The sequence below is a fragment of the Salmo salar genome, chromosome ssa01 (genome assembly GCF_905237065.1).
Source record: "Salmo salar chromosome ssa01, Ssal_v3.1, whole genome shotgun sequence".
In the NCBI taxonomy this organism is placed as follows: Eukaryota; Metazoa; Chordata; class Actinopteri; order Salmoniformes; family Salmonidae; genus Salmo; species Salmo salar.
Window position 1 is genome coordinate 82,780,120 of NC_059442.1, and position 26,633 is coordinate 82,806,752.

Sequence of the window (26,633 nt, forward strand, 5' to 3'; positions counted from 1 at the left end):
TTTTCGAAGTTATAAATATTGGTAGGCCTAACTCATGAATATATGATCAGTAGTTTTCCACTTTCTTTAAAGGTTATAGATCTGTCATTCTCATTGAAAGCAAGTCTAAGAAGTGATAGATCTGTACTATGTGAAATGTTTCTATGCTTCCTGTTCTTTAGTTTTGCTTTTGCTTCTTTTACTTTTGGTTTTGTACACCAGCTTCAAACAGCTGAAAATACAATATTTTTGGTTATGGAAAATATATTTCACAGAGGTTTAGATGGTACGATGATTCTCTACACAATGACTGCTTGGTTTGTCACATAAACTGAAATTGGGCAAACTATTACAATTTTAGCAACCAGGAAATGGCAGTGCAATTTCTGCATATTGCACCTTTAAAAGTATCTTTTCAGCAGTTATAAATGTTGGTAACTCATTTGTTAATGGTCAGTAGATTGCCACTTTAAAATAAGGTATCATTTTAGCAGTTAGAAATGTTGATAACTCAGTTATAAATGTTTATAGGTCTATTACTTTAAAAAAGGTATACTTTAAGCAGTTATAAATGTTAATTACTCAGTTATAAATGTTCGTAGGTGTGTCACTTTAAAATAAGGTATACATTTGCAGTTATATATGTTGATAACTCAGTTATAAATCATTATAGGTCTGTCACTTTAAAGTAAGGTATACTCAGTGGTGTAAAGTCCTTACGTAAAAATACTTTAACCTCTTGACGTTACCTTAGGATAGGGGGCGCCACAGCGCATTTTGGAAAAAATTCGTGCCCATTTTCAACGGCCTACTAATCAGACTCAGAAGCTAGGATATGCATATAATTAATACCTGTGGATAGAAAACACCCTAAAGTTTCTAAAACTGTTTGAATGGTGTCTGTGAGTATAACAGAACTCCTATGGCAGTCAAAACCCCGAGACCGATTGAAACAGGAAGTGGAATTCTGAATTGTGGACTCAACTTCACGTCGTTGCCTATTATTCACACCGTGAACTATCGTTATTTGAGCACTTCCTATTGCTTCCACAAGATGTCGCCAGTCTTTACAAAGTGTTTTGAGCCTTCTACTGTCGAAACTCAGTCAATGAGACGCGTTGGAAATTGGTCACAGCGGGAGGGCCATCACCATTATGACGCCGGCGGCCCTGTCTACCCCCACCTTTGGAAACGTTTTGAAACACATTGAAATCGTCCCCCTCGAATCTTATTGGCTCTCTTGTTGAAACAGGCCCTGAAGATTTATGTTATACAACGTTTGACATGTTTGAACGAACCTAAATGGGAAAAAATAGCTTTTTTCCGACACGGCTGTCCCGCGGCCGGCAGAGCTTTTGGATACTGCCTTGAGACGCGCTAACAACAGCATGCTAATGGGACATAAAGGATGGACTTTTTCGACCGAAAATACATCTGTTGTGGACCTGGGATTCCTGGAAGTGCTTTCTGATGAAGACAACTAAAGGTAAGGGATTATTGACAATATTATACAACATAAGATGTGATATGCGATTGTTCCAAGATGGCGCCGAGCTGTATTTACTAGGTCATTTTCTGAGTATCGCATCCCCTTTTATCGCTAAGTGTGATTACCCAGTAAAGTTATTTTTAAATCTGGTATGACAGGTGCTTTCAAGAGATATTCATCTATAAATCTTAGAATGACAATATTACATTTTAAACATGTTTTCGAATAGTAATTCAGTAAAATGTAGCACTGTTTCATCGGATGCTTTTGACGGGAAAATAGTTAGTCAACGTTAGACGCCGATGTAAAATGCTGTTTTCATATATAAATATGAACTTTATTGAACAAAAGAATGCATGCATTGTGTAACATGATGTCTTAGGTGTGTCATCTGATGAAGTTTGTAAAAGGTTAGTGCTGCATTTAGCTGTTTTTTGGTTATTTGTGATGCAAGTGGTTGGTCGGAAAATGGCTATGTTGCTGGTTTTTACGATGGACTCCTCTAACATAATCTAATGATTTTCTTTTCCTGTAAAACCTTTTTGAAATCGGACGACGTGGGTCGATTCAGGAGAGGTGTATCTATAAAACGGAAAAACATTTTTTTATTTTTTTCAAATTATTAAATTTTGTTATGCTAATGGCGATATGATTTTTCGCTGGATTTTGATCCCGCTGACGGGATGAGACGCTGAAGAGGTTTTAAAGCATTACTTAAGTCGTTTTTTGAGGTATCTGTACTTTACTTTACTATTTATATTTTTGACAACTTTTATTTTTACTTCACTACATTCCTAAAGAAAATAATGTACTTTTTACTCCATACATTTTCCCTAACACAAAAAAGTACTAATTACATTTTTTTGGAATGCTTAGCAGGACAGGAAAAGGGTCCAATTCACATCCCTGGTGATCCCTACTGCCTCTGATCTGGCAGACTCACTAAACACAAATTGTTTGTAAATTATGTGTATTGGAGTGTGCCCCCTTTTTTTACCGTCTGGTTTGCTTAATATAAGGAATTTGAAATTATGACTTTTGACTTTTGATACTTAAGTATTCAGTGCCTTCGGAAAGTATTCAGAACCCTCTGACTTTTTCCACATTTTATTAGGTTACAGCCTTATTCTAACATTGATTAAATCATTTTTCCCCCTCATTAATTTACACACAATACCCCATAATGACAAAGGAAAAACAGGTTTTTAGAAAATGTTGCTAATTTATCACATTACGTAAGTATTCAGACCCTTTACTCAATACTTTGTTGAAGCACCTTTGGCAGTGATTATAGCCTCAAACTCCAAACGGACCATCATGTGCCTTTTACTGAGGAGTGGTGTCCGTCTGGTCACTCTACCATAAAGGCCTGATTGGTGGAGTGCTGCAGAGATGGTTGTCTTCCGGAAGGTTCTTACATCTCCACAGAGGAACTCTAGAGCTCTGTCAGAGTGACCATCGGGTTCTTGGTCACCTCCCTGACCTAGACCCTTCTCCCCCGATTGCTCAGTTTGGCCGAGTGGCCAGCTCTAGGAAGAGTCTTGGTGGTTCCAAACTTCTTCCATTTAAGAATGATGGAGGCCACTGTGTGTGCCTTTCCAAATCATGTCCAATCAATTGAATTTACCACAGGTGGACTCCAATCAAGTTGTGATCAAGGATGATCAATGGAAACAGGATGCACCAGAGCTCAATTTAGAATCTCATAGCAAAGGGTCTGAGTACTTATGTTAAAAAAGTATTTCTGTTTTTTCTTTTTAATAAATGTGCAAAAAGGTCTAAAAACCTGTTTTCACTTTTTCATTATGGGGAATTGTGTGTAGATTGATGAGTATTTTTGTCACGACTTCAGCCGAAGTTGGTGCCTCTCCTTGTTTGGGCGGCTTTCGGCGTCGCCGGTCTTCTAGCCATCATCAATCTACTTTTCATTTTCCATTTGTTTTGTCTTGTCTTTCTACACAACTGGTTTCAATTCCATCATTACATGTTGTGTATTTAACCCTCTGTTCCCCCCATGTCCTTGTCCGGAATTGTTTATTGTAATTGCTTGTGCGCGTTATGGCTGGTGTGCGACGGGTTTTGCACCCATTGATTGATTGTTTCCGGTGTTTTTTTTCATTATTAAACTGCGCCATTGTAAACAGTTTTTTCTCTCCTGCTCCTGACTTCTCTGCCGCCAGTACGCACCCCTTACAATTTTTTTTATTTCATAATTTAAAATGAGACTGTAATGTAGCAAAATGTGGGAAAAGTCAAGAGGTCTGAATACTTTTCGAAAGGCACTTGTCACGGCTGTCATATAGAGGAGACCAAGGTGCAGCATGCTGAGTGCTCATCTTTTGTAATTTTAATGAAATGAAACACTTATACAAATAAACAAAAATGACAGCTGACAGTTCTGTCAGGTTAATACAAACTAAACCGAAAGCAACTACCTACACAAACCAAGGGAAAAGGGCTGCCTAAGTATAGCTTCCAATCAGAGACAACGATAGACAGCTGCCTCTGATTGGAAACCATTCCCGGCCAAAACATAGAAAACAAACACATAGAATGCCCACCCCCATCACACCCTGACCTACCTAAACAGAGAAAAAACAGCTCTCTTAGGTCAGAGTGTGACAGCACTGTAATTTAGCAATTACATTTACTTTAGATACTTAAGTACTGTACATTTAAACCAAATACTTTTAGACTTTTACTCAGGTAGTATTTTACTGGGTTCCTTTCACTTTTACTTGAGTTATTTTCTATTGAGGTATCTTTACTTTTACCCAAGTATGACAATTGTGTACTTTTCCACCACTGGGAATACTTTTAGCAGTTATACACGTGGATAAATCATTTATAAATTATTTGAAAGTTCACTCAGAGCTAAGACACATTACAGGCAGTATTGGATACTCATCACTACATACATTAGAGAAGATTCAACACTTTGTTAAACATGTTCAGTAAATTAAGGGTGAGTATGAAGACCAAAACATTCGATGTTGTGAGAGGATACCTCCACTGTTTCACCAACCAAAGGTATTATGGTTACCATTTCACACCAGAGCTTTCACCATACTTGGACTATCACAGAGAAGTGGTAAGTGTGTGTTTATATAATCTGGCAATGGGTGATGATGATAGAATAATATCCTGGATGTAAATTTGGCCAGGGCATCAGGGTTTCAAAGGTTGGTCAATACCAGAGGTGTGGACTCGAGTCACATGACTTGGACTCGAGTCAGACTCGAGTCACAAATATGATGATTTTAGACTCCACTTGACAAAATCCCAAAATACTTGCAACACGACTTTGACTTTAACACCAATGACTCGTGACTTAACTTGGACTTGAGCTTTTTGACTCAAACTGACTTGATACCCTCCCCAAGCCCAAATATAAAAAATGATGCTATTAAAAAAGTGTGCAGCGCATCAGATTACAGTTTGAATCAAACAGCAGTTGTGCTTGGCAGTGCAGAGGAATGTCGGCAGGTGAATTCAGACGGAGCCCTTGGAAAGATGATACCCAAAATTATTATTTTCGGATATAAAGACTATGCTGTAGTCAACAAAAAATGGATTGCAACTTCCAAACCAAATGCAAGGCTTATATTAACGAGTTGCGAGTTGAGATGAACACAAGAGATGATTCAGACAGCAACATGAACATGATATTCTGATTGAGGCGCAGTGATAATATTCAGATTGAACTGTTAACAGGCAGAGGTGTGTCTGTGATGGCCAATACAACACGACTTGGAATGCTGCTTGTTCAATCAGCATCCGGGATGCAAACAACCAGTTTTATAACAGTTAATATTGTAATTATAACCCCTTTACAATGTTATGTCCAGAATGTGAGCAGTTTATTTTTGGATGCAATGTTCAGACATTCACAGAAGTATCTACAGCGTAACACAATCATCCAAACCGGAAAAATGAAGGCTACATTTGTCCTAGCGTTAACTGAGGAAAGATTGATGTAACATAAGCGGTCATATTTGTATAACTCTGGCTGACAAACTACAATATGAATTAGCTAATAGAAATTACTATTTATAATTAATCACATCACGGGTGAGCTCACCATTGATCAAAATAATTGAGTAAAACACTCTCTAGAAAATGAAAGTAATCTGACGATGGGTAGTTTCTGCGTGGTGCCATGCTTTTTTTCCCCTCACAGAAACCAAAGATAATAAGAGGAGACAAGATGAGTTTGGTCTGTTTATAGTATGCATGTTCAAGGGGGGGGGGGTGTCCTCTACCATCGTTCACATCCCACCATTCATTTGGGTGAACCCTTTCTCACCTCATTTTGTTATAACATCTTTGGTCCAACAGACGATTACGTGAAAACCAGAATGCATTGTATGTCAACAAACATGGCTACACACAGCTGGAAGTACCTTAGCTCATCATAATCAGTACAAACTTCAAAAAAGTATTTTACACGCATAATATGTGCCCATTAAAATCTATGCAAGAATCGGAATGCATGATTTGTCACCGGTAATTGAAAACATGTGAATAAAACAGTAAATATATAAATAATTACCACACAAAATGTTGTCTGATAGTGATTTATTGATAAACTGGAGCTTTACGGCAGTCAATCACATAACCTCTCACTCTCACTCTGAGCCATTCAGTGTTGTTGTTTATGTATGTAGCTAGTGAGCTAAGCTGTAGCATTAGCAGTGTCTTTCAAAAAGAGACAACTCACAAATGTGGAAATTCTGGAGATTTTTTTAAATTCTGACAATGAGTCTGAGTATGAAAGTCGGAGATCAGATTCTGACAGTGAGGAGCTGCCCCCCAACCTTGCAGCCATTGAGAACCCTGAATCTGAGGATCCCTTGTCCACTGACGAAGTCCCAGGTCCCTTTGAAGAAGCTGGTGGTGATGGAGGCAGACCGACAGTGGATGAAGTACAGGAGCACCACACCCCTCAGCGCCCATCCATTGGGGGTTGTCCTGCTGCAGACAATCCCCTACGCCTCACTGCATGGCATTTTCCCTGCAAAGTCCCTCAAACTGCTGCTCAAGGTAGTCGCACACGGAGGCACTGTAAAGTCTGCCTGTCTGGCACCAGGAGAAGGAAGCAGAGGAGGTTGACAAAATACATGTGTTTAGCTTGTGATACACCTCTATGTGTTTCACCATGCTTTGAAGAGTATCATATGCTCAAGCACTATTGAGCACATCTGCAGCAATTAGTGACTGACTAACCTGACAGGTGACTTGACAGGTGACCTGCCATGATACTATGCCTTTAGAGGTGGGGGTGGAAATGCAGTTGTTGTTCAGTCACTGCATGAATATTAAATATGGGTTATGCTAATTCCATTTTTTTCCCTCTAGTAAAACAAGTTGTTGCTGAACCAACCACCAATACTGCAATAAAATAGACATCTATTACATATTGGCCTATGTGTTTTCTCGCTGTGTTTTCATCCAGTAAAACTGTTGAGAAGTGTACGCTAGCATACAAAAGCTGGCCTCAATCTTCAGTTCCAAAGATGTCCAGCTCCAGTTCCTGTTATGATATTGGCAAATACTGTTCGTGGTTTCTGAATGTACAGAATAAAGAGAAATTATTAGTAATTAGAATACAATATCAGGATATAGCAATAAAACAATATTACAAAGAAGTAACATAATAAACACTGCTATAAAAATAGTATATTGCACTGACAAAATCACAAATTTGAGTTATAACAGTAAGAAACTAACTTTTGAGCTCCACAAGGGGGCAAGGCAGGGAAGAACAGAGCTATGCTAAATAGACCAAATAAACAAACCATGGTCCATATTTTTTGTTTATTTAACTATGCAAGTCATTTAACAACAAATGATTATTTACAATGACGGCCTACACTAGCCAAACTCGGACAATGCTAGGCCAATTGTGCGCCGCCCTATGGGACTCCCAATCACAGCCGGTTGTGATACAGCCTGGATTCAAACCAGGGTGTCTGATGTGACGCCTCTAGCACTGAGATGCAGTGCACTAGACCGCTGTGCCACTTGGGAGTCATAAGGCCAGGGTAGCTTCGAAATACAACACAAGGTAATACTTCGCTGACGCAATTAGCATTGTTTTACAGAGCTAATAGAAGAATGTAGCTCGCTACATAAGCACAATTGAATATAACACCATAAAGGTTATGGAATGAGTAACGTTACCTCGCGTGTCTGCGGTTTAAGGAATATACACAAATATATTATGCTTCATACATACAGTGAGCTACAGTAGAAACGGCATAACACGACGTACAGAAACTATTATAACATAATAAGGCACTTACTTTGATAGAAACGCAGCCTGGATTTGAACCAGGGAGTCTGTAGTGATGTCTCTAGCACAGAGGTGCTGTGCATTTGACCGCTGCGCCACTTGGGAGTCATAAGGCCAGGGTAGCTTCAAAATACAACACAAGGTAATACTTCTCTGATGCAATTAGCATTACAGAGCTAATAGAAGAATGTAGCTAGCTACATAAGCACGATTGAATATAACACCATAAAGGTTATGAAATGAGTAACGTTACCTCACGTGTCCGCGGTTATAAAGAATATACATAAATATATTATGCTCCATACATATAGTAAGCTACAATAGAAACGACATACAGAAACTATTACAATGTAATAAGGCCCTTACTTTGATAGAAACGCACACATTTCTAAATGTATTATTAGTAACGAAAACAACAATGACTGCAATGCGGGCAACAGATGGAAAATGTGAACACGTGTGCAGATCCTGTTCTGACGGTAGATGCGCAAATGTCTGCAGACTTGAAGTGCACAAACATTTGGGAAGTGCTTGGGGAATTTTGTCCGTGTCAGAAATGTCCCAAAAATGGATTGTCCGCAAAAGTAAAAAGGACTATTTTCATGTGATTGAATGAGGAGGCGGAACACACCTCAATGCAAACTGTTCTTAGAAAATAAAAAGTTGTTCGAAAATCATTTGAAATTGAAGTTGAAACAGCCTATAAATAAAAACAGTCTAAGTGCCTTGGCCAGACAGACTACCAGGATGTGTACTCAGAGCACTCGCTGACCAGCTGGCAAGTGTCTTCACTTACATCAACACCATCCCAGACACCCTTGACCCACTCCAATTCACATACCGCCCCAACAGATCCACAGATGACAGAATCTCTATTGCTCTCCACACTGCCCTCTCCCACCTGGACAAGAGGAACACCTACATGTATGTGGGAATGCTGTTCATCGACTACAGCTCAGCATTCAACACCATAGTCCCCTCCAAGCTCATCACTAATCTTAGGACCTTGGGACTGAACACCTCCCTCTACAACTGGATCCTGGACTTCCTGATGGGCTGCCCCTAAGTGGTAAAGGTAGTCAACAACACATCCACCACACTGACCCTCAACATGTGGGACCATCAGGGGTGTGTGCTTAGTCCTTTCTTGTTCTCCCTGTTCGCTCATGACTGTGTGGCCACGCAAGACTCCAAGACCATCATTAAGTTTGCTGATGACAAGATGGTGGTAACCTGATCACCAATGACGATGAGACAGCCGATAGGGTGGAAGTCAGTGACCTGGCAGTGTGGTGCCAGGACAGGGCATGGGCCCTCAGATCATCCAAAAGTTCTACAGCTGCACCATTGAGAGCATCTTAACTGGCTGCATCACTGCTTGCTATGGCAACTGCTTGACATCTGACCGCAAGACGCTACATAGGGTAGTCTGTACAGCCCATTATATAACTCTGCCCGAGCTCCCTGCCATCCAGGACTTCTATACCAGGCGGTGTCAGAGGAAGACCCTAAAAATTGTCAAAGACTCAAGCCACCCAAGTTACCTCTCGGCAAGTCTGGAACCAACAGGACCCTGAAAAGCTTCTACCCCCAAGCCATAAGACTGCTAAATAGGTAACCAAATAGCTACTCGGACTATATGCATTCACTCTTTTTGCACTAACTCTTTTGACTCATCACATACGCTGCTGCCACTGTTTATTATCTATCCTGTTGCCTAGTCACTTTACCCCTATCTATATGTACATTTCTACCTCAATTACCTCATACCCCTGCACAATGACGATGTACTGGTACCCTGTGTAGCCAAGTTATCGTTACTCATTGTGTATTTATTCCTCATGTTATAATTTTTTTCCATAATTTTTCTCTTTGCATTGTTGGGAAGGGCCCGTAGGTAAGCACTGTTTGTCTACACCTGTTATTTACGAAGAATGTGACAAATAACAGTTTATTTAATTTTATTTAATGATGGGAGCATTTACCAAATGGAGTGGACCATGTCTCTCTTTCCTTTTGTTTACCCTCTTCTCTAATTCCCAAGGCTTCGTTCTCTCCATTTCGCCTGGTGTCGCCGATAATTACAACCAATCACAGCCCTACATATTGTTTGAATAATTCATATAAATATTTATTCGCAATCTGTCCCGGAGTATAATTAACTAAATAATGATCTAGAGTCAATTAACGACCCACTAGCTGGAGCAGGGGACTGGCTGGCCAATGAGAGGAGAGAGCTCGGTTTCTGTAGTGAGAAGAATTAAATAGATTGATCTTCATATCAACATCCGTTCTGTAGAGAGAGAGCGAGAGAGAGAGAGAGAAGAGAGAGAGACAGAGTGGGGGAATCGAAAGAGAGACAGGGGGGAATGAGGGAGAGAGAGACAGAGAGCGAGGGGTGAGGGTAAACTAACCAGAGAGAGACAGAGAGGGGGAGAGTTCAAGAGAGAGGAAGAGAAAGAGAGAATGAAAGAGAGAAATCAGGGGTATCACACACCCAGTGGCGGATTTAGGTATAGGTGACATGGGCATCTTGCCGGGGGCGGCACAGGGCGCCCGCACAAAAAAAAAAACATTTGCGAGATCGGTTTTCTATCGCTCATTTGCACGTCACGTCAATGATATCATGTCACCGTGTGGGACTGTGGGTCAATTAACCTTGATTCTAGTATGTGAGCTTGGCAGGCTACTGCCTGAGAAGGTAACCCAGTAGGAGATGTAGGAGATGGGGAAGGTGGCGGGGTAGGTTGACCTCAGGTCTCCCCACTGGAAGCCCGAGGTAGGGGTAACGGGGGAATCTATCAAATAGCTCACCTCTAACTTTGTACAGTACTAATGCAATTAGTTGTGCAATTTAGTTTGTGTGTCTCTTGTTTGAAGTGCAATAGTGTAATAATCAGGTTCTCTTCTTTATAAGTGTGTTATTCTATTTGTGTATTTGTGTGATATAGGATTTGTGCAATTTAGTTTTATGTGTGTGTTTTTTGTTAGCAATAGGGTAATAGTGTAATAATCCGATTCTCTTTTTATTTGTATTTATATACTACAATGTGTTTCTATTTGTCTTTGTCTTTTTGTATTTATGAGTCTTATTTTTGTATATATTGTTATATTTATATAGTTTTAAATTATGATTATTTATTTGTGTTGTTCCAAATGTCTGAATAAAAATGACAGTTAGTGCAGAATGGTGTTTGTTTTTGTTGGCGGGGGGCTGAAGCAGGGGTTCGCCCAAGAGGGGGTTCGCCCAAGCGGGGGTTCGCCCAAGAGGGGGTTCGCCCAAGCGGGGGTTCGCCCAAGCGGGGGTTCGCCCAGGGAGACAAGCTAGAACCGCCACTGCACACACCCACTGCAAGTTCATTAAATTAACACCATTTAATTTACTCTCCTTCTTGTCAACGAGGTTCGTGGCAAAAGTCTAAAATAATATTTTGGGATTTTTTTATTAGTCCACTGTTGATAGAGTCCCAAAAATGTTTTGCTTGTCAGCAGTCAAAGTTACAAGATATTTGACTTTCAAGAAGCAAAGTACTGGCCACATCATCATTTTGATTCTTGAATATCCAATATCTTGAAAGCTTGACCGCTGACATGCAACACATTCTGAGTGGATTTTCCCTTTAACACACACTCACACAAACCCACACACACCCCTTCACACACACACTGAGCCATATAGAACGCTAACCTTTCCTTAACTCAGCTGTTAATTAACCATAGTTCCTCTAATCGTAAACGAAAGGGAGTTGCTTTAGACTAACCACTAACCCCTCATTTCAACACCACCCAGTTCCATATTTATTGACTTTGTACTCCTCCCAGTGTTTCTGTTTGTACTTAGTCTGGAGGGCTTGGTCTTTCTGGATCTACCTGTGTATGTTACATCCGTAAACTGCCTCAGGGTTGTTCTGCCAGTGATGGTTCTGTAATTAGGTTGTAGGATTCCCTGACGATTTAGCACCAATTTGAACCGTATTTCCTTTATTACCTATGGGTCCTGGTCAAAAGAAGTGCCCTATATAGGAAATAGTGTGCCATTTGAGACGCAACCATTAATGCTGGACACTGAAATCCCCCTGACACCCTGGCTGAAATAGACACACTATGTCTATCGCGAAAGACACTCACGCAGATTAAACACACACAGTCATCATGGCCACAAAGAGGGGCAGAGTCCACACACACTAATTACAGTTTCTATAATGATGGAACACAATGGGCTGAAAGTGAGACAAAATTCTGCCAGTACTGCTGCTCTGCGCTATCTATAAGAACACACACACACGCATACTCAAGCGCACACACAGGCACACACTTGCGCACACTCACACTCACATGGACACACACACACAGGGTTGGGTAGGTTACTTTCTAAATGTAATCTGTAACAGTTACTAGCTCCAAGTCCAAAACTGTAATCCGTAACATAATCTGATTACAATATTTGTGTTGTTAACATAACTGATTTCAGTTAGTTTTTTTGTAATCAGATTGCATCTAATCACCTGGCACACATACACACACACACACACACACACACACACACAGACACACACACACACACACACACACACACACACACACACACACACACACACACACACACACACACACACACACGGGGGCACATGCTGTTTTAATGACACTGTGACAGCCTGACCTGTAGCCACCTGTACAGGAACAGTGGGTGTGCCCACTCAGGAAACATGACTGATATACATGCCATATTACAAGGACATATAGATGCAAGCAAGCCTGCAACCTTACACACACGCACACAAGCAGGCACGAACGCACGTAAGCATGAATGCTCACACACAGACACACACAGTTCTATGCGTCTTGGTAAGTCTGTTAGAGAATGTGAGTTGTGTGTGTGGGTTGATGCATGGGGTTTCTGTGTGTGCCTGCATGTGTGTGTGTGCGTGTGTGTGTGTGTTAGTGAAACGGTTCCTCTTTCTTTTTTAATTCAGCACGTCAGATGCGGTTTACTAAATTGTGTTCCCCACCAACGCAATAGCACAACCCACACCTTGAAAAATCATGAGCTCTTTCAAGTTCCAGAGATAATTCTCTTCAATATAGTTTATAAGTCAGAGAGACAACGGAGGGGAAACAGGAAGGGAGGAGAAGGAGATACACACAGAGGTAAAAAGAGAGAGCAAGAGAGAAACAAAGAAAGAGAGAGAGAGAGACTGAGATGAAGAGTGAAAGAAGGAGAGAGAGAGAGAGAGAGAGAGATGAAGAGTGAAAGAGAGAGGGAGACAGAAAGAGAGAGGCAGACAGAAATAAAAAAGAGTGAGGAAGGGGGAGGGAAGAGGGAGAAGGAGAATGAAGTTCAGCTAACACTCCCTTCTCTAGTCCTTTGTTCTTTTAGGAGGGACAGCCTTTGCTACCGTAAGGTTTATATGAACTCAATATCAGCATTATCATAAACAGACCTGTCACAATATATTCCCTCTCCTCTTCTAAAACAATTCTCATACACATTTGAACTCATTTAGTTTTGGTTAAATGGGATGGAATCTTCAGAAACAAGAGGTTTTTAATGACTCGTCTGTCTGGTGAAGACCCTAAGAATTTTCTCTCTGATGTTTTCCAACAAGGACGAGAGAGAGAAAGAAACAGTGAGACACAGAGAGAAAGACCATATCAACATTACATGAGTGATGAGTCTTCAACCCTCAAATGCAGAGAAACCTCTTTGTCTGTTGTCTCACATTCTGATTCTGTCAAATTAACTATATATGAGACACTCATAAGGATTTCACTATGGCCTGTCAGACGTTCATCAGCGGAAGAAAAATGTGTCTGTGTTTGCGTGCATGTGTGTGTGTGAGTGTATGTGCGTGCGTGCGTGCGTGCGTGCGTGCGTGCGTGCGTGCGTGCATGTATGTGTGTGCGTGTATGAATAGTGTTTAATTTTCCATTGGATCTGATCTGCCGACTGCTTGTCTTTCTTTTCATCACAAAATAATACAGAATAGAACATTGGCTTCTTGCTTCTTCTTGGCTTATTTACAACATTTTTTATCCTCCCTACTCAGAATACACACTGATGCCTACTTTCCGCAATCTACCACAGAACAGATGTATTCAAATCCAGGCCTCAAGGTCTGTTGGTCTGCTGGAAGGGTTGGGGTCATTAATTTGTCAATTCAAAGAGTAAACCAAATTCCAATTCCAAATTCTCCTCGTTGAAAAGCATGGAAGGGAATTGAAATTACAATTGAATTGTACTTCCTGAGTTGACTGGAACTGAAATGGAATTGACCCCAACCTTAGCTGCTGGTTTTCTTTCCCCTGATACACTGTAAACAACATATCTTTGGATCAATAAACAACAACAACAAAATATTCAACTGGCCAACAAATACAAACTCATATTTCCTGTAAATATAACATTTTTTTTTGTATCTTGCTCCAAGTATATATTTTTTTATTTGGAATACCCTATCCGAATTACTTAACTGGGTTACAAGCAATTAAATCAATTCCTGGCAAATCAAGAAATTGCAGTGGATCTATGGCGAGTGATCGAGTGCTGCATCAGATGACCTCGCCTCCACAATCATCCGACCTCAACACAATTGAGATGGTTTGGGATGAATTGGACTGCAGAGTGAAGGAAAAGCAGCCAACAAGTGCTCAGCGTATGTGGGAACTCCTTCAAGACTGTTGGAAAATCATTCATCATGAAGCTGGTTGAGAGAATGACAAGAGTGCGCTAAGCTGCCATCAAGTGCAAAGGGTGGCTACTTTGAAGAATCTAAAATCTCAAATATATTTAGATTTGTCTAACACTTTTTTGATTACTACATGATTCCATATGTGCTAATTCATAGTTTTGATGTCTTCACTACTATTCTACAATGTAGAAAATAGTAAAAATAAAGAGAAAACCATGAATGAGTAGGTGTGTCCAAACTTTTGACTGGTTCTGTATATTTTTGAATAGCTATATATAATGCAAATCGAGGTGAGGGCGATGGACATGCTTTTGTCTGTTGATCTGCTTCTGTTCTTTGGGTGGCACTGTGTGCTCTTTTTGAGGGATGGGTCCCGGTCTCTCGGAGGCCCTGGGATCCGGAGAGACGGTGGTGGTCTGCCGGTCCCTGGGATGACAACCCAACTTGGGATGAGAGGGGTTTTAGCGGGTGGAATATTGGGGAACAATTGGAGGTTTACTTAGTAGCAATGCAAATATTATGATACAGCTATATGGACACCCAATCACTATGGTACTTTTTAATGGTGAGTTTACAAACATATATTATGATAAACAGATTTGAAACTTGTATCTCATGGTAAATGGTGAAATAAGTATCAGTTATAATTGTAATGGCTTTGTAAATAATGGGAAAAGACAATCAGTATTTACCTGGCTAAAATAGAAGGATATACTTCTCCCAAGGTCAAAGAAATCAAAAAGGGGTGATGATATTAATTAAAAGTAATTTTGACCCGAATGTGCAAATTGTCCAAACAGAACCTCATGGTAGATGGAAGATTTTAAATATGTTACTGAACCACAACTAAATGGCTGTGTCAATCAGTAGTTAGGATCAAAGTTGTTGCGCGCACGCACGCACGCACGCACGCACGCACACACACACACACACACACACACTCACACACTCACACACTCATCCCCTCTGCTAGGTGTCTGTGTGTGAAATGGTGATTTGTTGTATTTAGAAAAGTTAAGAAGATATAGTCTAGATTAAAATGCTTTCCATTTATGGTTTTAGTAAATCTGTCTGATGGCCAGTCACCTTAACTGTCACTGTGAAAACCTTGGTATTAATCTACACTGCAAAAACACACACATGCACGCACACAAACGGACACACTTTTTATATCTCATCTTGCTCTAAGTAGATCTCAGTTATCATAGCACCTTCCCAATTCTAGTGCAGGGAGAACTCCTTCAGCAGAGTGACAAACTGAGTGTGTGTGTATTCCCTCTCTCCTCCCATGTGTTATACAAGTTCTAGTTCAGGCATAGAGATAGACTTGTGTAGGATGGAAAAAATACATTACAACAATGCTGTGAAAAAGAGAAAGAGATAGAGAAAGAGATCAGGAGGGAGGAAGAGAGAGTGAGCGAGAGTGGGAGAGAGAGAGAGACGGAGGGAACGAGAGAGGGAGAGAGAGAACAAAGGAGAGAGAGGGTCGGAGAGAGAAACAGAGAGAGAGAGAGACATGAACAAAAACATGCAGTACCACAAAACATAACTCACAACTATCTCCTTAGGAAACACGTATCCTTTCATGAACTGTTCCCAGCCAATACCTGTTTTCCTCTCACACGTACAGCCTGACCAATTCACTTTCCCGTCAGAATTACTCCTCTCTTGGGGTTCTGGCGGCATGCATTGAAACGTGTGGCTATCTCATGACTTTTCTTTTTCAAAATAACTATGAATTAACAGACTTATTTTCTTATAATTTAAAGATGAGGGAGGAAAACTTTTTTTATGATCATGGCCTTACTTCTATTATAGCATATTGGATCACTGTCATTGATATTCCATTCACCCAGTTCAATGTAACAGCGATAGGTTTAGGCTACTACATGATAATCAAATGTTCCCTATACCCATCATGAGGTTGCTACAACCTAGCCTATGAATTTGAGGTGACAGACAGTGACACTTGCACACTCTTGCCTGCATTTAGCTGATATAGGATGTAATCATAAGTCCATCAGTTGCAAACGACAGTTTTTATTGGACAAATTCAGGTATGTTTATCCCCGCTACAGTCATGCAGTAACGTTACAGTGGACAGTCAGTAAGCAGTCACAGGGCCCCAGTGGCAATATATTAGTAATACCAAAAGCGTTGTGTTGTAAAGTCATAGCCAGCTAGCTATTATAGCATCCCTCTGTTACTTTGAGCAGGGTGTTTCAGTAGTCTAAACTAGCTAGTTGCATTTGCTAGCTAAGTAAGTGAAACTGAAAGTGGAAAAAAATGACTAAATCTCTCTATTTCTCTCTTGCTTCTCCTTAATTTCGGAAGAAATTAATTTGTTCAAAACTGTTCAAGTATTGTCTTTCTCTATCTTTGAGTCAACTACTCACCACATTTTATACACTGCAGTGCTAGCTAGCTGTAACTTTTTCTTTCAGTACTAGATTATTATTATTATTAAAAAAAATGTATTTAACCTTTATTGAATAGGCAAGTCAGTTAAGAACAAAATCTTATTTACAATGACGGCCTAACCCGGCCAATGCCGGACGACGCTGGGCCAATTGTGCGCAACCCTATGGGACTCCCAATCACTGCCGGATGTGATACAGCCTGGATCCAAACCAGGGACTGTAGTGATGCCTCTTGCACTTAGATGCAGTGCCTTAGCTGACTTACCTAGTTTAATGAAGTTTTGTTTTTCATTTTTAAAACAGCACACTGCATCCCTATGGCCTGAACTGTTTAGGATAGATGGCCAGTCCCATGTGGGCTTATACACAATTCCTGTTTGATGTGATTTTAACCTTAAATCAAATCAACGTTTATTTGTCACGTGCGCCGAATACAACAGCTGTAGACCTTACAGTGAAATGCTTACTTACAAGCTCTAACCAATAGTGCAAACAACTTTGGTCGATGACCCCCATATTCTATGGGGTGCCACCAAAGGTTTTATAAAAAATAATGCAACTGCATTTGCATCTGGGTTGAATTAATCACAATTTAAAAATATATCAGGATTGGAAATGTTGTTAATTGTGTTAAAACATTCTAAACAAACACTTTTTTGAGACCAGGTAGCTATAAAATAACTTAACCTTTGACTGCTGTGGGCTAAATCAGGGTAAAAAAAAAATGTTCATCCCAATATTACACTATATACGCATCACAGAAGACTGAAATATAATAAAACTGTTTGACATAGAAACACCGGCTATAATATAATAAGGAGGCCACTAGGTCATTTGACTGCAGGAAAGGGCTGCTTTATTGATAAGACAGAGAGCAGAATATACCATCCATCGATTAAGACTCAACCATTACTTCCATTGAAATCGTCACAGTTGTTTACTGGATACAAGCTACACAGTAATTATCAATTATCTGAAAAAAGCAACTATAGAATCTGAAACAGGGGAAATACTATCAGAACCCAAATGAATCAGTTCTATAAAGAACTGTACACCTCTGATTGTAAAGCCAGACTAAATCCTTTCTAAAATAATTAAGAACTCCTCTTCTCTCAACAGAGGAAGCCACCTAGCTGGGAGCCCAAATCTCTCTCAGTGAACTCAAAAGGGCATTGGATAGAATGAATAAAGGCATATCACCAAAATGGGACGGTATTCTTTCTGAAGTCTATTAAAAATGTTGAATCAATTAGGTCCACTATTGCTTGAAATGATTAATAGATGTGAACACAGCAATAATTAGCTTTAATTTAAAAAGGTAAGGATGCCACCCAGTGTTCTCACTATCGCCCCCCATCTTTGATAAATACAGATATTAATTACTAGTGCTTGCTTTCCCATTGTCCTGTTTAAAGTAAATTTGGTCATTAGAAATTGATGTGCCTTCCCATGCCTTTTATTCAGATGCTCAGTGTTAGGAATGTCTGTCTTATCTACATTTCATCACTACTGAACAGGAAATGTTATTCAATAAACATGTGTAATCATTAATCAGATGGTTGTTCTAGTTTAAAATGGATTAAGATGTTTACATTTTATGATATTTGAAGGAAACCAGAAAAATGACTGTTGAAAAATGACTGTTACTTCTACATTGATGAAGTTTGATTATAAAGTTACTGGTCCCCTTCCATTGTCAAACACTTGGATTCATTATTAAGGGGAAAAGGTGACATCACCTTAACTCTCATTTTAATGGTAACATGGTATTCTCTAACCTAATTTAAATAAGTTCTGCCTTGTAACCAACATCAGAGAAGGTGTGTTTGCAGAGGGGCGTGGTTTATATAGCTTGATAGATACTCTACTTGTGCCAAAATTTGACTGTAGGGTGTCAGCAAATATAATTAAAAGTTTACCCTGTTCATTTATGGCTAAGATACATATATGTTTCTCCTATCATCTGTGTCTGGTGTTGGCTAGTTACTGGCTAGCTAGGTCTTCAGCCAGCATGGATCAAAAAGGGCCGGAGGGAGGGTCATTCAAAACTCAACACATCTATCAGTGCTCCTTTGAACCACATCCCAAGAGGAATGCCAAACAGAAGATGTAAACATAAAAAATTCAAATTAAATAAAAATAAGATATAATTGATGCAATTTCAGTGTTGTCTGAGTTGTTTTGTGTTTCACCAAATTTGCTTTAGATGATTTTACTGCCACACTGCTCATTGCATCCAAGTTGCTTGACATGGGCGTTTCAAAGTGTTGTCAGTCAAGGTGAGCTTGACTGACAACATGGATATAAGCTCCCGGCCCACTCAGCCCGTTTTTTTAAACTTCCTAGTAGTTGGCCATGAGAGAAAACATACTTTTCAGAACAAGAGTTCAGAACTTTGTCTTTCGCTATAGCCACTATGGCAGTGGAGATAGTGTTTGAAAAAATATTCAAATTATTGGATATCCTCCCTCTGGCTGGATTCCGATAGGAATTACTAACTACTCCAAAAAACATTATTGTGTATCAAAGTATCAAATCAAATCACATGCGCCGAATTGTCACGACTTCGGCCGAAGTTGATGCCTCTCCTTGTTCGGGTGGTGTTCGGCGGTTGACGTCACCGGTCTTCTAGCCATCGCCGATCCATTTTTCATTTTCCATTTGTTTCGTCTCGTTGTCCTACACACCTGGTTTTCATTTCCCAATTACTGGTCATGTATTTAACCCTCTGTTTCCCCCCCATGTCTTTGTGTGTGATTGTTATTTGTTCAGGTCGGTATGTTCCGGGCTGGTTTGTACCGGGGTGCTGTTATCACCCATGCTTTGTGGCAACCGCTGTTTTTGCACTTTGTATATTGTTTACTTTGTGCTGTCGAGTAAAGTGCGTTGTTTCACTCATCTCTGTTCTCCTGCGCCTGACTTTATAAACCAGCTACACCCACCAGCCTGACAGAATCACACACCTAACCATATGGAGTCAGCAGGAGCAGACAACCCCCTATTAGGGGTCGAGGAGCGCGGACAGCAGCATGCAGCCATACTACAAAATCTCAGCACCGCCATGAATCGTGTCCTGCAGAATATGGATCGTTAGGAGAGAAGAGGAGGTCCTCCAGCACCTCCACCAGCACCACCAAGGGCACCACTACTCACCCCTCCTTCACCTGGTCCCAGTGGGATTCAGCTCGCTCTTTAGAGGGAGTATGATGGGACGGCTGCGGGATGTCAGGGGTTCCTACTCCAGCTGGAGCTCTGCCTGGCAACCGTCCACCCGGCTCCTTCAGGCCGTGAGAGCGTGTCCGCCCTCATTTCCTGTCTCTAAGGGAAAGCCCTGGATTGGGCCAACGCCGTATGGGAGGAAGAAGACGCGGTGTTGGACCAATTTGAGGATTTCACCTGCCGCTTCCGGGCAGTTTTCGACCACCCGTCTGAGGGTAGAGCGGCAGATGAACGTCTCGTCCACCTTAGGCAGGGGACGAGGAGCGCACAGGACTTTCGGACCCTGGCTGCCGGCGCGGGATGGAACGACAGGGCCCTGATCGATCACTACCGTTGTAGTTTACGTGAGGACGTCCGTCGGGAGATGGCCTGCAGGGACACCAATCTCACCTTTGACCAGCTGGTGGACCTGTCCATCCGGTTGGATAACCTGCTGGCTACCCGCGGATGTCCAGATCGGGGTTTGTCGATTCCATCCCCCAGCACCAACGCTCCTATGCCCATGGAGCTGGGAGGTGCTGCTATTAGGGCGAACGGAGGAGGGGCCGGTCCATGCACCATCTGTGGCTGCAGAGGGCACACTGCCGGTCGGTGCTGGGGAGGTTCCTCTGGGAGTCGAGGCAGCAGGCAGGGCACTATCGTGTCACCCCAGGTGAATCGGCACCAGGAACACCCAGAGCCCCCTGTTGCTCACATGTTTTTGTTTATTAACTTTCCAGATTTTTTCCCCACATTCCCAGCATAAGGCGCTCGTAGATTCAGGCGCAGCTGGGAATTTTATTGACAGATCATTTGCATGGTTTAGGGATCCCCATTGTTCCTGTGGATATGCCCTTCCCTGTGCACGCCCTAGATAGTCAACCATTAGTGTCAGGGCTAATTAGGGAGGCCACCGCGCCACTGGGCATGGTGACGCAGAAGGGTCATAAGGAGAGAATCAGTCTCTTCCTTATTGATTCTCCTGTGTTTCCCGTGGTGCTGGGCCTACCCTGGTTGGCCTGTCATGACCACACTATATCGTGGCAACAGAGGGCTCTCACGGGGTGGTCACGAAAGTGCTCGGAGAGGTGTTTAGGGGTTTCCGTCGGTGCTATTATGGTGGAAAGTCCAGAACAAGTCTCCACCGTGCGCATCCCCTCTGAATATGCCGATTTGGCTCTCGCCTTCTGTAAAATGAAGGCGACTCAATTATCACCCCATCGACGGGGAGATTGTGCGTTAAATATTCTGGTAGACGCAGCACTTCCCAGGAGTCACGTGTATCCACTGTCACAAGAGGAGACGGAGGCTATGGAAACATATGTCTCCGAATCTCTGGGGCAGAGGTACATTCGGCCCTCCACTTCACCTGCCTCCTTGAGTTTATTTTTTGTGAAGAAGAAGGATGGAGATCTGCGCCCATGTATTGACTATCGAGGCATCAACCAAATCACTGTGAGGTACAGTTACCAGCTTCCTCTCATAGCCAGTGTGATCGAGTCAATGCATGGGGCGCGCTTCTTCATAAAATTGGATCTCAGGAGCGCTTACAACCTGGTGCGTATCTGGGAGGGGGACGAGTGGAAGACGGCATTTAGTACCACCTCAGGGCACTATGAGTACCTCGTCATGCTGTACGGGTTGATGAATGCTCCGTCAGTCTTCCAGGTCTTTGTAGGCAAGATTTTCCGGGACCTGCATGGGCAGGGTGTAATGGTGTATATTGACGACATTCTGATATACTCCACTACACGAGCCGAGCATGTGTTCCTGGTGCGCAGGGTGCTTGGTCAACTGTTGGAGCATGACCTGTACGTCAAGGGTGAGAAATGTTTGTTTTTCCAACAGTCCGTCTCCTTCCTAGGATACCGCATTTCCATTTCAGGGATGGAGATGGAGAGAGACCGCATTTCAGCCGTGCGTAATTGGCCGACTCCCACCACGGTAAAGGAAATGCAGCGGTTTGTAGGGTTTGCCAAGTACTACCGGAGGTTTATCCGGGGCTTTGGTCAGGTAGTGGCTCCTATTACCACACTGCTGAAGGGGGGGACCAGTGCACGTTTGCAGTGGTCAGTTGAGGGCTCTGTTTACCTCGGCTCCCATGCTGGCTCATCCGGATTCCTCTTTGGCGTTCATAGTGGAGGTGGACGCGTCCAAGGCTGGGATAGGAGCCGTGCTCTCTCAGTGCTCAGGTACGCCACCAAAGCTCCGCCCCTGTGCTTTCTTTTCGAAGAAGCTCAGCCCGGCGGAGCAAAAATTTGACTTGGGGGATCAGGAGTTGTTGGCTGTCGTCAGAGCCTTGAAGGCGTGGAGACATTGGCTTGAGGGGGCTAAACACCCTTTTCTCATCTGGACTAACCACCACAATCTGGAGTACATCTGGGCGGCGAGGAGACTGAATCCTCGCCAGGCAAGGTGGGCCATGTTTTTTACCCGTTTTGTTTTCACCCTATCCTACAGACCAGGTTCCCAGAACGCGAAGGCAGATGCACTGTCCCAGATGTATGACAGAGGAGCGGCCCATGGATCACACTCCCATAGATGCGGACATTGAGCAGGCGTTACGTACAGAGCCCACTCCCAGCCAATGTCCAGCTGGGCGTCTGTATGTTCCGTCTGCTGTCTGCGACCGGCTGATCTATTGGGCACATACGTCACCCTCCTCTGGTCATCCTGGTATCGGTCGGACGTTGCGCTGTCTAAGTGGGAAGTACTGGTGGCCCACTTTAGCTAAGGACGTGAGAGTTTATGTTTCCTCCTGCTCGGTGTGCGCCCAGTGCAAGGCTCCTAGGCACCTGCCCAGAGGTAAGTTACAACCCTTACCCGTTCCACAATGGCCGTGGTCACACCTGTTGGTAGATTTCCTGACTGATCTTCCTCCTTCACAGAGTAACACCACGATCCTGGTCGTTGTGGATCATTTTTCTAAGTCCTGTCGTCTCCTCCCTTTGCCCGGTCTCCCTACGGCCCAACAGAATGCGGAGGCCCTGTTTACACACGTCTTCTGGCACTACGGGGTGCCTGAGGACATAGTATCTGATCGAGGTCCCCAGTTCACGTCAAGGGTCTGGAGGGCGTTCATGGAATGTCTGGGGGTCTCGGTTAGCCTTACCTCAGGTTTTCACGCCGAGAGTAACGGGCAGGTGGAGAGAGTTAACCAGGATGTGGGTAGGTTTCTGAGGTCCTATTGCCAGGACCGGCCGGGGGAGTGGGCAGCGTTCGTGCCCTGGGCAGAGATGTTCCAGAACTTGCTCCGCCACTCCGCCACTCCTCCACTAACCTCTCCCCTTTCCAGTGTGTATTGGGGTATCAGCCGGTTCTGGCTCCTTGGCATCAGAGTCAGAACCTGCTCCTGCGGTGGACGACTGGTTCCGGCGACTGGTTCCAGAAATTTGGCGCAGACCGTCACCGCAGTGAGGCAATCGGGTCTGGCTCTCGACCCGAAACCTGCCGCTCCCCCTGCCGTGTCGGAAGCTGGGTCCGCGGTTTGTGGGGCCATTTAAAGTCCTGAGGAGAGTGAACGAGGTCCCCCCGATTACCGCATTAACCCCTCGTTCCATGTGTCTTTCCTCAGGCTGGTGGTGGCTGGGCCGTTCCAGGAATCTGAGGTGCGGGAGGTTCCTCCGCCCCCTCTGGACATCGAGGGGGCCCCGGCGTACTCCGTTCGATCCATACTGGATTCGAGATGTCGGGCAAGGGGCCTTCAGTACTGGGAGGGGTATGGTCCGGAGGAGAGATGCTGGGTTCTGGTGGAGGACGTGTTGGATCCTTCAATGCTGCGAGAGTTCCACCGCCTCCATCCGGATCGCCCTGCGCCTCGCCCTCCAGATCGTCCCCGAGGCCGGTGTCGACGCGTGGCTCAAGGGGGGGTACTGTCACGACTTTGGCTGAAGTTGATGCCTCTCCTTGTTCGGGTGGTGTTCGGCGGTTGACGTCACCGGTCTTCTAGCCATCGCCAATCCATTTTTCATTTGTTTTGTCTCGTTGTCCTACACACCTGGTTTTCATATCCCAATTACTGGTCATGTATTTAACCCTCTGTTTCCCCCCATGTCTTTGTGTGTGATTGTTATTTGTTCAGGTCGGTATGTTCCAGCTGGTTTGTACCGGGTGCTGTTATCACCAATGCTTTGTGGTAACCGTTGTTTTTGCACTTTGTATATTGTTTACTTTGTGCTGTCGAGTAAAGTACGTTGTTTCAGTCATCTCTGTTCTCCTGCGCCTGACTTCATACACCAGCTACACCCACCAACCTGACACGAATACAACAGGTGTAGATCTTTCCATGAAATGCTTACTTTACAAGCCCTTAACCAACAATGCAGTTCAAGAAATAGAGTTAAGAAAATATTTACTAAATAAACAAATGGAAAAAATGTAATAAAAAATACCACAATAATATAACAATAATGAGGCTATATACAGGGAGTACCGGTATCGAGTCAATGTGTGGGGATACAGGTTAGTCGAGGTAATTTGTACATGTAGGTAGGAGTAAGGTGACTATGCGTAGACAGTAAACAGCGAGTAGTAGCAGTGTATAAACAAAGGGGGTTGTCCATTTGATTAATTGTTCAGCAGTCTTATGGCTTGGGGGTAGAAGCTGTTAAGGAGCTTTTTGGATCTAGACTTGGCCTGCCGGCACCGCTTGCCGTGCGGTAGCAGAAAGAACAGTCTATGACTTTGGTGCCTGGAGTCTTTGACCATTTTTTGGGCCTTCTTCTGACACCACCTAGTATATAGGTCCTGGATGGCAGGAAGCTTGGCCCCAGTGCTATACTGGGCCGTCGAACACTACCCTCTTTAGCGCCTTACGGTCAGATGCCGAGCAGTTCCCATACCAGGCAATGATACAAGCGATCAGGATACTCTTGACAGTGCAGCTGTAGAACTTTTTGAGGATCTGGGGACCCATGCCAAATCTTTTCAGTCTCCTGAGGGGGAAAAGGTGTTGTCGTGCCCTCTTCACAACTGTCTTGGTGTGTTTAGCCCATCCATGATAGTTTGTTGGTGATGTGGACACCAAGGAACATGAAAATCTTAACTTGCAAATCTGATGTGGCCCATGACCCAGCATTTTCAGAACACAACATCAAGTAAAACTACACCATAACTAAACACATTCTGAAATGCACATACATGGTCAAGAAGGCTTCTTGAGGTACTTTCAATTAGGCAGCCACTGGGAGAATGCTTGACAGTTAAAAGTTGCTGAATGCAATAATTATATCTCTCTCACTAACAAACACAGTCATGGGTAGGTATCTCTCACATTCACTCAAAAGAATTATACAAATCCAGCTTTACGCTTTACAGTGTAGAAACAACACACCCAGTGTTTGTTTAATATCTAAACACAATGTGTTGAAAAAACATGTTCATCTGTTTAAAAAGTATTAAAGTGAATAAACATGTTCTGGAGTTTACAATCGAAATACTGTGACACGTTTTCATTTAAATTCTAAATGCCTTGACGCATTTAAAACACTTGGTTTTACAGTGTATGTCTCTCTTTCACCCCTCTCTCTGTCTCTTTCTCCCTCCCTCCATCTGTCCTGCGGCTGTCTCTCTCATTACTAGGTTGTTGTAGGTCCATGTTGGCTAAACACCTGCTAAGGCTGATCCCTGTGTACCTGTCACAGAGAAACAAGCTGTTACATCTCTCTCCCTCTCTCCTCTCCTCCGCTAGCTGTGTCCCTCCTTCCCCCTCTCCTCTACCAGTCCTGCCTCTCCTGTTCTATCCTACTGTCATTACTGTATCTCTGTCTCCCACCCCTCTCATTCCCCCTCTCCCACTCTTCTCCCACTCCTCTCTTACTCCTCTCTCATTCCTCTCTCACTCCAACCATTATATGGTGATGGGTTCGCTATATGTATTGAGAGAAAAAAATGAATCACATAGAACACTTGATGTGCATGTGTGTGCAGACTGATTCTGTTTCATTATCAGTGTGTGATGATGAGAGGGGAGCGGTCAGCTGCAGTGTCCTGTCTGTCTATTTATCTGTCTGTCTGTCTGACTGTCTGTGTCTGTCTGTCTCAGATTAATCCTCAGGGCATGGCCCACAAACTACTGTGTGTGTGTGTGTGTGTGTGTGTGTGTGTGTGTGTGTGTGTGTGTGTGTGTGTGTGTGTGTGTGTGTGTGTGTGTGTGTGTGTGTGCGCGATAAATGTGCGGGGCGGAGGCGGGGCATGTCTCATTAATTAGTGTGTGAGGGGCGTAATTACCAGATGATTGGTGATTAAGACTGAGAGTCAGGAGTTGCATCCTAATTGGCACCCTATTCCATAGGTAGTGCACTACTTTTGACCAGGGCCTATAAGGCATTATGTAGAGAATATGGTGCCATTTGGGATGCAAACAAAGTCAGGTTGTACAGGGCAGGACACCAATCACACAGGAGAACAAAGGACACAACATCCCTCAGGTATACTGGAGCAAGAACATGCATGCGTGTGTGGGGGCGTGGGTTTGTGTATGTGTGGTGCTGGTGCTGGTGTAACACGGCATAGGCAGGATTATACAACTGGATGTGTGTTGTTTTATGATACTATATTAACCA

At 43.0% G+C, this 26,633-nt stretch overlaps 1 protein-coding gene and 1 pseudogene across 4 annotated transcripts in view; one reads left to right on the plus strand and one right to left on the minus strand.

The window, feature by feature from the left end:
- Nucleotides 1-26,633, minus strand: part of rbfox3a (RNA binding fox-1 homolog 3a) — a 744,884-nt gene that overhangs the window by 535,418 nt on the left and 182,833 nt on the right. The window lies entirely within an intron of this gene.
- LOC106611513 (uncharacterized) overlaps nt 19,844-26,633 on the plus strand; it is a 118,836-nt pseudogene continuing 112,046 nt past the window's right edge.